This window comes from Oncorhynchus nerka, linkage group LG13 (assembly GCF_034236695.1).
Source record: "Oncorhynchus nerka isolate Pitt River linkage group LG13, Oner_Uvic_2.0, whole genome shotgun sequence".
In the NCBI taxonomy this organism is placed as follows: domain Eukaryota; kingdom Metazoa; phylum Chordata; class Actinopteri; order Salmoniformes; family Salmonidae; genus Oncorhynchus; species Oncorhynchus nerka.
In genome coordinates, this window is record NC_088408.1 from 93,205,628 (window position 1) to 93,218,797 (window position 13,170).

Sequence of the window (13,170 nt, forward strand, 5' to 3'; positions counted from 1 at the left end):
TTCCCCATTCATCATCCTATCAAATACAATAATAAACCAGTTTGAATACCTTTCAGGGTTCATTTTATTTCATATGTTTTTGTTCCAGCTGATGTCTGATGAATGTTTTTAGAATGTAGCTGCCATCACATCAAAGTCTGAGGCAAAATGAATATTTGACTTTTTAAAACACTGTGACAGGTCGTGCCTATACTAACTCTGACATTTTCCTTTTCAACACCGCCCAGGAACTACGGTGGATAGGAATAACCTGGCCAGTACAATCCAGCTCGACTTGGCTGGCTCACACATGTTATAAGGGTATCTGTGTGTAATACTGTAGCTTCCCAGACAATCACTTTGTATTTGACTGGTTGTGAGGTTGGTGTTTATTTTGTTGTACACTTAGTTACTCATTGTGCCCTGTGACCTGTGCCCTGTGACCTGTGACCTGAGCCCTGGCTAGCTGCAAATCATCTACTCCTGCTAACAGAACCTACTTTATGGGAAACAGGCCTATTGTAGAACCACTGACCACCAGAGTATACTAAGTACTGACCTAGGATCAGTTTTGCCTTTAAAGTAATAATGAATAAGATTACATGGGCCTGTATTCACAAAACATCTCAGAATAAGAGTACTGATCCAGGATCAGTTTAGCCTGTTAGCTCATAATGAAACATATATTATATGGACAGAACCTAGATGGTAGCCTAGTAGTTAGAGTGTTGGGCCAGTATCCACGAGCTGGATCGAATCATGGTAAAAATGGGTCGTTCTGCCCCTGAACAAGGCAGTTAACTCACTGTTCCCCGGGCGCCAACGACTTGGGATGTTGATTATGGCAGCCCCCCGTACCTCTTCGATTCAGAGGGGTTCGGTGAAATGCGAAAGACACATTTCAGTTGAAGGCATTCAGTTGTACAACTGACTAGGTATCCCCCTTTCCTTTCTGTTGTACAACTGACTAGGTATCCCCCTTTCTGTTGTATAACTGGCTAGGTATCCCCCTTTCCTTTCTGTTGTACAACTGACTAGGTATCCCCCTTTCCTTTCTGTTGTACAACTGACTAGGTATCCCCCTTTCCTTTCTGTTGTACAACTGACTAGGTATCCCCCTTTCCTTTCTGTTGTACAACTGACTAGGTATCCCCCTTTCTGTTGTACAACTGACTAGGTATCCCCCTTTCTGTTGTACAACTGACTAGGTATCCCCCTTTCTGTTGTATAACTGACTTTCTGTTGTACAACTGACTAGGTATCCCCCTTTCCTTTCTGTTGTACAACTGACTAGGTATCCCCCTTTCCTTTCTGTTGTACAACTGACTAGGAATCCCCCTTTCCTTTCTGTTGTACAACTGACTAGGTATCCCCCTTTCTGTTGTATAACTGACTAGATATCCCCCTTTCTGTTGTATAACTGACTAGGTATCCCCCTTTCTGTTGTATAACTGACTAGGTATCCCCCTTTCTGTTGTATAACTGACTAGGTATCCCCCTTTCCTTGTCTGTTAGTCCCCCTTTCTGTTGTACATAACTGACTAGGTATCCCCCTTTCTGTTGTATAACTGACTAGGTATCCCCCTTTCTGTTGTATAACTGACTAGGTATCCCCCTTTCTGTTGTATAACTGACTAGGTATCCCCCTTTCTGTTGTATAACTGACTAGGTATCCCCCTTTCTGTTGTATAACTGACTAGGTATCCCCCTTTCTGTTGTATAACTGACTAGGTATCCCCCTTTCTGTTGTATAACTGACTAGGTATCCCCCTTTCTGTTGTATAACTGACTAGGTATCCCCCTTTCTGTTGTATAACTGACTAGGTATCCCCCTTTCTGTTGTATAACTGACTAGGTATCCCCCTTTCTGTTGTACAACTGACTAGGTATCCCCCTTTCTGTTGTACAACTGACTAGGTACCCCCCTTTCCTTTCTGTTGTAGCATCTCAGACAGTGCAGGGTGGTGGGAGTAGTTATAGGAGGACGGGTTCATTGTAATGTCTGGAATGGAATAAATGGAACAGAGTCAAACACATGGAAACTGTTCTATTGACCCTGCACTGTCTGAGACGCTATGAACAGACCTAGGTGCCCTATCTGATACTGCAGTTACATAACTGAACCATCGGGGGGGGAGTTTGATCTGGTGTTTCTTCAGGAGAGACCATGAAATATTACCATCAACCCATCCCTCCACTTCAATAATCATTGTAAAGAAGAACTTGTTCTTATCAATCAAATCAATCAATTCATCAAATGTATTTATAAAGCACTTCTCACATCAGTTGATGTCACAAAGTGCTGTACAGAAACCCAGCCTAAAACCCCAAACAGCAAGCAATGCAGGTGTAGAAGCACGGTGGCTAGGAAAAACTCCCTAGAAAGGCCAAAACCTAGGAAGAAACCTAGAGAGGAACCAGGCTATGAGGGATGGCCAGTCCTCTTCCGGCTATGCCTGGTGGAGATTATAACAGAAAATGGCCAAGATGTTCAAATGTTCATAAATGACCAGCAGGGTCAAATAATAATAAGTGGTTGTAGAGGGTGCAACAGGTCAGCACCTCAGGAGTATATGTCAGTTAGATTTTCATAGCCAATCAGCTAGTTAAATAAAGGTTAAATCACATCAAATTCCTATGGGAATTGAAAACTTGACGTAGCTGTACAATGTAGCTACTGTGATGACCTTTGAATTCCCTGGAGAAATGTATTGTCTGTGCCAGTGTTGATGCAGACAGCAGTCCAGATCATGTTTAGCTTACTGGACTGTTCATTAGCTTGAAGAGTTTTAGTTGGTAACACTGGAAGCTAATTATGTAATTTGGTAAAAACAGCCATCAAGGCTTGTTTTTCAATTACATTATGCCAAATCTGATCTGCATTCTGGCTGTTGAGAGCAAGGACTTACAGCCTCTTAGTCAATATTTTATTTTTTTAATGGAAGGTTTTCTCATCAGAAAACTCCAAATAATTTTGCACGCCCAATTTTTCAGTTTTTGATTTGTTAAAAAAGTTTGAAACTCCTTAAATGTTTCCACCTTCTGTTTGGAACTCCTTCTGTCAAATCAAATCCTTTGTTTGGAACACCCCCCTTTTGTATCACATATCCTTTAGCTGTGTTAATGCGATCCCCTTTCTGTTGTATAACTGGAACACCTTCTTGTGCTTCTAGTTCCCAATTCTGTTTGATAACCAGGTATCCCCCTTTCTGTTGTAATCTAACTAACAATTCTAAAACTACTGTCTTATAACACCTTGTTAGGGGAAACCCCTTATGTTTAAGGAACATCCTTCTGTTGATGGTACAGAGCAGCATCTGTTTGGTATCCTTCTGTATATACACCTTCTGTTATGACTAGAACAAAGTAAACTGTGGCACCTTCTGTTAAAGTGGCTAGTTCTGTTTAACTGACTACTGCAGTCTGTTGTAGAACACCTATATGTATGCATATGAGATGAATAATGTAGGGTAACCCCATCTATAACTGGTACATTGTTTAAAGTGGCTAGTTTGATACTATTTCTGTTTCCCATCAATTCCCTTATTAACTCCTTCTGTTTGGAACTGTCTTGACAGTGTTTGGCATCTCAACCAGTCAATGGTGGCTGTTTAACAGTTCTGTTTGGAACAGAGTCAAACACATGCTGTTTTTCAGACTCTCTCAGTCCAGCTTTGATGCCTGTACTGAACTAACTGAACCTTCTGGATGATACTCCTTCTCTTCAGAACAGGCAATGGTTACCAACTCCTTCTGTCCACTTGGAACTAATCTGTTTGGAACTTTCTGTTTCAAACAATCGGGTCATGTATTTGGAACACCTTCTGTTTGCCTCCTTCTGTTTGGAACTCCTACCCTCTGGAACAGCCTTCTGTTGAGGGCTCCTTCTGTTGCCAAACCCTTCTGTTTAACAGCCTTCTGTTTGGATGCTCTTCCTTCTGTGGAGATTATCTGTTTGGAAGTCCTTCTGTTTGGTGACTCCTTCTGTTTGGAAACAGCCTCCTGTTTGGAAGACCTTCTGTTAAATAAAGGAACTTCTTCTGTTTGGAAAACTTCTGTTTGTAGCTACTGTGATGACCTGTTTGGAGGAACTTAAAAACTGTACCCTCTGTTTTAACTACTGTTCCATCGTTGGTGGAATGTAATTTGCCTCTGCTGTTTTTCAATTACATTATGAATCTGTCAAATCTGATCTGCATTCTGTTTGGATCTCCTTAGTTTTGAACACCTTCTGTTGGAAAACCATTTGTCTCTGAAGGTCTGTGGAGATTTCTCCTTCTGTTTGGAACTCCTTCTGTTTGGAACTCCTTCTGTTTGGAACTCTCCTGTCGTGTTGGTTATCACAGCCACAACTGTTGTTTGGAAATTGATGATTGAAATTGGTATCATCCATAAACTCGTTTGAACAGGGATGTTTGGGAACAGGAGGGGAACTCAGAATAACCTTATGGGGCCCACCTTCTGTGTTGAAAACAGCGGGAATACCCTGTTTGAACTTTGTTTGGGACACTACCTTTTGCCACATGTCAGGCTTCAAACATAAAGTTAAAACTGTATTTTTTGTGACCCAGAATCAACAACTTGATGGGACACAATCATGAAGTGGAACAACATTTGTTTGGATATTTCAAACTTTCTAACAAGGTATCCTCTTGAAAAGGTTCTGTTTGGAACTCCAGGGCACTTGTGCAAAACCTGGTTCTGAGATTCAATGAACTCTGTGGACCCTTTTGTTTGGTAAGCAAATTGGAGTGGGTCTAAAGTAGGATGGAGGTGAATGGTCCTTGACTAGTCCTAAATGACTTCATGATGATAAATGAATCCACCTGTTCGTTTAGCTCAGTTACCTTAGCTTTTAAATGCACCTGGACTGTGTAGTCTCTTGAAGCATCCGTTAACAGCAGACTGGTAGAGAACATTGATTGAAGAACAAAACACACCGGCCAGCTGTCCGCATGCTAGGCTGTTGGGGAAGTTTAAAGCCAGATTTGGATACAAAACGTTTCCCAAGCTTTAAACATCCCGGCTGCAGTGCAAGGAGATAATATTGAAATGGAAGGCCTATCAGACCACTGCAAATCTACCAAGACCTGGCAAAAACTTTTTAGTCTGCATGGGACAAGACATCCTGAAATCCGAGACATGGGCTGGGCCCATGTCACTCTGGATTGATCTACAGCCTGAGGTGGGAGACTCTGTCCATTTCAGGACAAAATCAAAACTGTATAAAACTGTATTTTTGCAAGAATCAACCTTTAGTGCCTCTTGTGTCTGAGCCATTGAATTGAGATTCCACTTTGTCCCTTATGAAGAGTGGCTTAGCTTGTTTAATAGCCTTGCTTAGGAGATATCTGAATAAAAAGTGTTTATATTCGGACATGTTAAGAATCCACCTGGGTAATCAAGTCTGATTAAACATGTGGAAGAGAGGTGCTCTCAGTCACGAAGAACAAATGCCACCATCAATCCACTTTTCTGGTTTGGGAATGTTTTTATGTTGCTAAAGGCAACGACATCTTGAAATGGACCCTAATGACACCATCCCCACTGTCAATCATGGTGGTGGCAATATTTTCATTGGGCCTGCAGAGATTCAGCAGGGACCCAGTCCACGTGATGGAAGCAGTCTTGGAGTGTGGAGCCAAATCAGGACCATTCTGGAAGCACAAATGATGGCGTTGGAAAGACCTGAGCAAGAAGGACCTCTTGATTTAAAAAGTTTCTGCCTGTTTGCCACAATGATCAAAAAATGGGAAGCAAAATCAGCTTTTCCGGCAATGGAATGGGGCAAATACAGCCTTATCACCCTATGCGTCCGCGGAAGTTAGAATAAACAATGATGGAGCCAAGGTTTTACCAAAAGACCTGAATGCCAATTTGAACAAGATCCATCTGATGGAAAAACTAGGTGAGTGCTTGTTTTCAGATTAAAGCTTTGTTCACAAATCCTCACTGAGCTACAATGTTTTGCAGCCTCCGGATAAATTTCTCTCGTTTGCAAAACTTAAATAAAGTACCCCAGAGCCATTACAGCTGTAATGCGCAGCAAATAGGTACGGCGCTGAAAGTATTAATTTAAGGAGGCTGAATAATTTTGCACGTCTAATTTTTGTGAGTTTTTGATTTGTTGAACAGAAGTTTGAAATATCCAATAAATGTCGTTCCTTCATGATTGTGTCCCACTTGTTCTTGATTCTTCACAAAAAAATACAGTTTTATATATTTATGTTTGAAGCCTGATATGTGGCAAAAGGTCACAAAGTTCAAGGGGGCCGAATACTTTCGCAAGGCACTGTATATAGGAGGTGTGGTATAGGGCCAATATACCATGGCTATGTTCTGTTCTTAGGCAAGACACTGTGCCTGGACACAGCCCTTAGCCATGGTATATTGGTCATATACCACAAACCCCCGAGGCACCTTATTGCTATTATAAACTGGTTACCAATGAAATTAGAGCAGGAACAAGAAATGTTTTGTCATACCCGTCGTATATGGTCTGATATACCACGGATGTCAGCCAATCAGCATTCAGGGCTCGAGCCACACAGTTTAGAAATATATATATATATGCATTGACATTTTTTTTTTTTTTCCCAGATGTTGTTGGGTTACAGCCTGAATTTGAAATGGATTAAATAGAGATTTTATTGTCACCAACCGACACACAATACCCCTTAATGTCAATGTAATTATTTTTACAAATTAATTAAAGAATAGAAGTCTGTAAGTATTCAACCCCTTTCTTATGGCAAGCCTAAATAAGTTTAGGAGTAAATATTTGCTTAACAAGTCAGATAATAAGTTGCATGGCAATAATAGAGTTAAAAATTATGTTTTAATGACTACCTCATCTCTGTACCCCAACACATACAATTATCTGTAAGGTTCCTCAGTCGAGCAGTGAATTTCAACTGAAAAAATTGAAACCGCAAAGACCAGGGAGGTTTTCCAATACCTTGCAAAGAAGGGCACCTGTTGGTAGATGTGTACAAATTAAAATGGCAGACATTGAATATCCCTTTGAGCATGGTGAAGTTATTAATTACACTTTAGATTGTTTATCACTACACCCAGTCCTGACAAATATACAGGTGTGCTTCTTAACTCAGTTGCCAGAGAGGAAGAAAACCGCTTAGGGATTTCACCATGAGGCCAATGGTAACAGTTAGAGTTGAATGGCTGTGATAGGAGAAAACTGAGGATGGATCAACAATATTGTAGTTACTCCACAATACTAACCTAATTCACAGAGTGAAAAGAAGGAAGACTGTTCAAAATAAACATATTCCAAAACATGCATTCTGTTTGCAACACGGCACTAAAGTAATAATACTGCAAAAACACATTATTGTGTATCACTGTCAAGTTCTGACCTTTATTTCCTTTGTTTTGTCGTTATTTAGTATGGTCAGGGCGTGAGTTGGGGTGGGCAGTCTATGTTTGCTTTTCTATGATTTTGGGATTTCTATGTTTCGTCCTAGTATGGTCCTCCGATCCTTTTCGCTTCTCCTCCTCAGACGAAGAGGAGGAAAACCCTTACAGAAACACTCACCAACCAAGGACCAACGGGCAGCAGCAGCAACAGCGGCCAGCATCACAAGACTCATGGACATGGGAGGACGAGTAGGACGGAAAAGGACCCTGGGCAGAGCCAGGGGAATATCGCCGCCCCAAAGCAGAGCTGGAGGCAGCGAAAGCAGAGAGGCGGCATTACGAGGAGCTGGCACGGCAGCGCGGCTGGAAGCCCAAGAGGCAGCCCCAAAAATGTATTGGGGGGGCGCACAGGGAGAGTGTGGCAGAGTCAGGAGTCAGACCTGAGCCAATTCCCCCTGTTTACCGTAAGGAACCAGAGCCGGTCAGGGCGGTGTTGGAGGTGAGCGAAGCAGAGACAGAGCTGCTAGAGTCTCCCGTCTGTCCTGAGCTGCTAGAGTCTCCCGCCTGTCCAGAGCTGCTAGAGCTGCCAGTCTGTCCTGAGACGTCAGTCAGCCAGGAGCTGCCAGAGCCGTCAGTCAGCCAGGACCTGCCAGAGCCGTCAGTCAGCCAGGACCTGCCAGAGCCGTCAGTCAGCCAGGAGCTGCCAGAGCCGCCAGCCAGCCAGGAGCTGCCAGAGCCGCCAAGCAGCCAGGAGCTGCCAGAGCCGCCAGCCAGCCAGGAGCTGCCAGAGCCGCCAGCCAGCCAGGAGCTACCCTTCAGTCCTGAGCTACCCCTGTCCTGAGCTGCCCCTCAGTCCCGAGCTGCCCCTCAGTCCCGAGCTGCCCCTCAGTCCAGTGGGGCCCTTTAGTAGGGTTGCCAGTCCAAGGTCGGTGGCGAGGGTCGCCGTTCCTAGGAGGACACTAAAGCGGACAAAGACTATGGTGGAGTGGGGTCCACATCCTGCGCCAGAGCCACCACCGTGGACAGGGTTCTTTTGTGTTTTCTTTGTTTTAGTGTTGGTCAGGACGTGAGCTGAGTGGGCATTCTATGTTGTGTGTCTAGTTTTCCTGTTTCTATGTTTGGCCTGATATGGTTCTCAATCAGAGGCAGGTGTTAGTCATTGTCTCTGATTGGGAACCATATTTAGGTATCCTGTTTTGTGTTGGGTTTTGTGGGTGGTTGTCTTCTGTCTTCATGTGTCTGCACCAGATAGGACTGTTTCGGTTTTTTCACATTTGTTGTTTTCTATTTTGTAGTGTTCACGTTTATCGTCTTTATTAAACATGATGAACACTAACCACGCTGCGCTTTGGTCCTCTCCTTCGTCCACAGAAATCTGCCGTTACAATCACTCTCCATATTTTCAAGCATAGTGGGGACTGTATGCTTGTAATTGTTAAGGACTGGGGAGTTTTTCAGCATAAAAAAGAAATGGAATGGTGGTAAGCACAGTTGATTACCAAGAAGGCAGTGAATGCTCCTGAGTGGCCGAGTTTCAGTTTTGACTTAAATCTGCTTAAATCTTTGGCAAGACCTGAAAATGGTTGTCTCGCAATGATCAACAACCAATTTGACAGAGCTTGAAGAATAATAAATAAATAAAAAGGCATGTGTTTCACAATCTAGGTCTTAGAAACTTACCCAGACAGACTCAATGCTGTATTCAGTGCCAAAGGTGATTCTACAAAGTATTGACTCAGAGGTGTAAATATTTCTGTATTTCATTTTCAATAAATTTGCTAAAAAAAAAAAATGTTTTCACTTTGTCATTATGGGGTATTGTGTGTAGATGGGTGAGATTTAAAAAATATATTTAATCCATTTTGAATTCTGTCTGTAACACAACAAAATGTGGAATAAGTCACTGAGTGTACAAAACTTTAGGAACACCTGCTCGACATAGACTGACCAGGTGAATCCAGGTGAAAGATATGATTCCTTATTGATGTCACTTATTAAATCCACTTCAATCAGTGTAGATGAAGGGGAGGAGATGGGTTAAAGAAGGATTTTTAAGTGTCTTTGAATGGGTATGTGTGTGTCTATTTACCATTCAGGGGGTGCTTTTGAACAGGATATGGTAGTAGGTGCCAGGCACACCGGTTTGAGTGTGTCAAGAACAACAATACTAATGGGTTTTTCACGCTCAACAGTTTCCTGTGTGTATCAAGAATAGTCCACCACCCAAAGGACATCCAGCCAACTTGACCACAACAGTGGGAAGTATTGGAGTCAACATGGGCCAGCATTCCTGTGGAATGCTTTCGTCATCTTGTAGAGTCCATTCCCCAACAAATTGAGGATGTTTTGTCACACAAAAGTGTCAACTCAATATTAGAAAGGTGTTCCTAATGTTTAGTATACTCTGTGTACTTTCAGTGTGTGTATATAATATACATATACAGTATATACACTACCTCATAGAAATGTCCTTGTTTTTGAAAGAAAAGCACATTTTTTGTACATTAAAGTAACATACATTTATCAGAAATATAGTGTAGACATTGTTAATGTTGTAAATGACTATTGTACCTGGAAATAGCAGATTTTTTTGTGGAATATCTACACAGGTGTGTTTTCAGCAACCATCACTCCTGTGTTCCAATGGCACATTGTGTAAGTCAATCCAAATGTATCACTTTAAAATGCTGTTTAAAATTATGTTAGCACGACTTAAACTGTTGTGCTGATTTAAAGAGGCAATAACACTGGCCTTCTTTAGACTAGTTGAGTATCTGGAGCAACAGCATTTGTGGGTTCGATTGCAAGCTCAAAATGGTTAGAAATAAAGACCTTTCTTCTGAAACTCGTCAGTCTATTCTTGTTCTAAGAAATGAAGGCTATTCCATGCGAGAAATTACCAAGAAACTGAAGATCTCGTACAGCGCTGTGTATTACTCCCTTCACAGAACAGAGCAAACTGGCTCTAACCAGAAGAGAAAGAGAAGTGGGAGGCCCCGGTGCACAACTGAGCAAGCGGACAAGTACATTAGAGTGTCTAGTTTGAGAAACAGACGCCTCAAGTCCTCAACTGGCAGCTTCATTAAATAGTACCCGCAAAACACCAGTCTCAATGTCAACAGTCAAGCGGTGACTCCGGGATGCTGGTCTTCTAGGCTGAGTTGCAAAGAAAAGGCCATATCTCAGACTGGCCAATAAAAATAAAAGATTAAGAGGGGTAAAAATAACACAGACACTGGACAGAGGAGCTCTGCCTAGAAGGCCAGAGTCTTCTTAATTAAATTAATATTGGACTGTAGTTTCTCTTTGCTTATTCGAGCTGTTCTTGCCATAATATGGACTTGGTCTTTTACCAAATAGGGCTATCTTCTGTATACCAACCCTACCTTGTCACAGCACAACTGATTGGCTCGAACGCATTAAGAAGGAAAGAAATTCCACAAATTCACTTTTAATTAACAAGGCACACCGGTTAATTGAAATGCATTCCAGGTGACTACCTCATGAAGCTGGTTGAGAGAATGCCAAGAATATGCATAGCTCTCATCAAGGCAAAGGGTGGCTACTCTGACATATCTCAAATATAAATATATTTAGATTTGTTTAACACTTTTTCTTTAGTACATGATTCCATATGTTTTATTTCATAGTTTTGCTGTTTTCACTTTTATTCTACAATGTAGAAAATAGTAAAAATAAAGAAAAACTATTGATTGAGTAGGTGTGTCCAAACTTTTGCCTGGTCCTGTATGTGTGTTAATGTACACTACATGACCAAAAGTATGTGGACACCTGCTCGTCGAACATCTCATTCCAAAATCATGGGCATTGATATGGAGTTGGTCCCCCCTCTGCAGCTATAACAGCCTCCACTCTTCTGGGAAGGCTTTCCACTAGATTTTGGAACATTGCTGCGGGGACTTGCTGCCATTCAGCCACAAGAGCATTAGTGAGGTTGGGCACTGATGTTGGGCAATTAGGCCTGGCTCACAGTCACCGTTCCAATTCACCCCAAAGATGTTTGATAAGGTTGCGGTCAGGACTCTGTGCAGTCCAATCAAGTTCTTCCACACCAATATCGACAAATAATTTCTGTATGGACCTCACTTTGTGCACGGGGCATTGTCATGCTGAAACAGGAAAGGGCCTTCCCCCAAACTGTTGCCACGAATTTGGAAGCACAGAATCATCTAGAATGTCATTGTATGCTGTAGCATAACAATTTCCCGAACCATGAAAAACAGACCCAGACCATAATTCCTTCTCCGCCAAACTTTACAGTGGGCACTATGCATTTCGGGCAGGTAACTCCAGCAGACGCTTGGCATTGCGCATGGTGATCTTAGGCTTCTGTGCGGCTGATCAGTCATGGAAATCCATTTCATGAAGCTCCAGACTAACAGTTATTGTGCTGACGTTGCTTCCAGAGGCAGTTTGGAACTCGGTAGTGAGGGTTGCAACCGAGGACAGATGATTTTTACGCGCTACGGGCTTCAGCACTCGGCGGTCTCATTCTGTGAACTTGTGTGGTCTACCACTTCGAGGCTGAGCCGTTGTTGCTCCTAGACGTTTCCACTTCACAATAACAGCACTTACAGTTGACCAGGGCAGCTCTAGCAGGGCAGAAATTTAAAGAACTGAATTGTTGGAAAGGTGGCATCCTATGACGGTGCCACGTTGAAAGTCACAGCTCTTCAGTAAGGCCATTTTACCGCCAATGTACTGTATGTCTATGGAAATTGCTGTGTGATTTTATATACCTGTCAGCAACTTGTGTTGCTAAAATAGCCGAATCCACTAATTTGAAGGGGTGACTATATACTTTTATATAGTGTATGTACAGTTGAAGTCGGAAGTTTACATACACTTTAGCCAAATACATTTATACTCAGTTTATCATAATTCCTGACATTTAGTCAGGTTTGTAGGCCTCCTTGCTCACACATGCTTTTTCAGTTCTGCCCACAAATGTTCTATAGGATTGAGGTCAGGGCTTTGTGATGGCCAATCCAATACCTTGACTTTGTTGTCCTTAAGCCATTTTGCTTTAACTTGGGAAGTATGCTTGGGGTCCATTTGGAAGACCCGTTTGTGAGCAAGCTTTAACTTCCTGACTGATGTCTTGAGATGTTGCTTCAATATATCCACATAATTTTCCTGCCTCATGAAGCCATCTATTTTGTGAAGTGCACCAGTCCCTCCTGCAGCAAAGCAACCCCACAACATGATGCTGCCACCCCCGTGCTTCACAGTTGGGATGGTGTTCTTCGGCTTGCAAGCCTCCCCTTTTCCTCCAAACATAACAAAGGTCATTATGGCCAAACAGTTATTTTTTTGCTTCATCAGACCAGAGGACATTTCTCCAAAAAGTACGATCTTTGTCCACATGTGCAGTTGCAAACCATAGTCTGGCTTTTTTATTGCGGTTTTGGACCAGTGGCTTCTTCCTTGCTGAGCGGACTTTCAGGTTATGTTGATATAGGACTCGTTTTTACTGTGGATATAGATACTTTTCTACCGGTTTCCTCCAGCATCTTCACAAGTCCTTTGCTGTTCTGGGATTGATTTGCACTTTTCGTACCAAAGTACGTTAATCTCTAGGAGACAGAACGCGTCTCCTTCCTGAGCAGTATGACGGCTGTGGGGTCCCATGGTGTTTATACTTGCGTACTATTGTTTGTACAGATGAACGTGGTACCTTCAGGCGTTTGGAAGTTGCTTTCAAGGATGAACCAGACTTGTGGAGGTCTCCAATTTCTTTTCTGAGGTCTTGGATGATTTCTTTTGATTTTACCATGATGTCAAGCAAAGAGG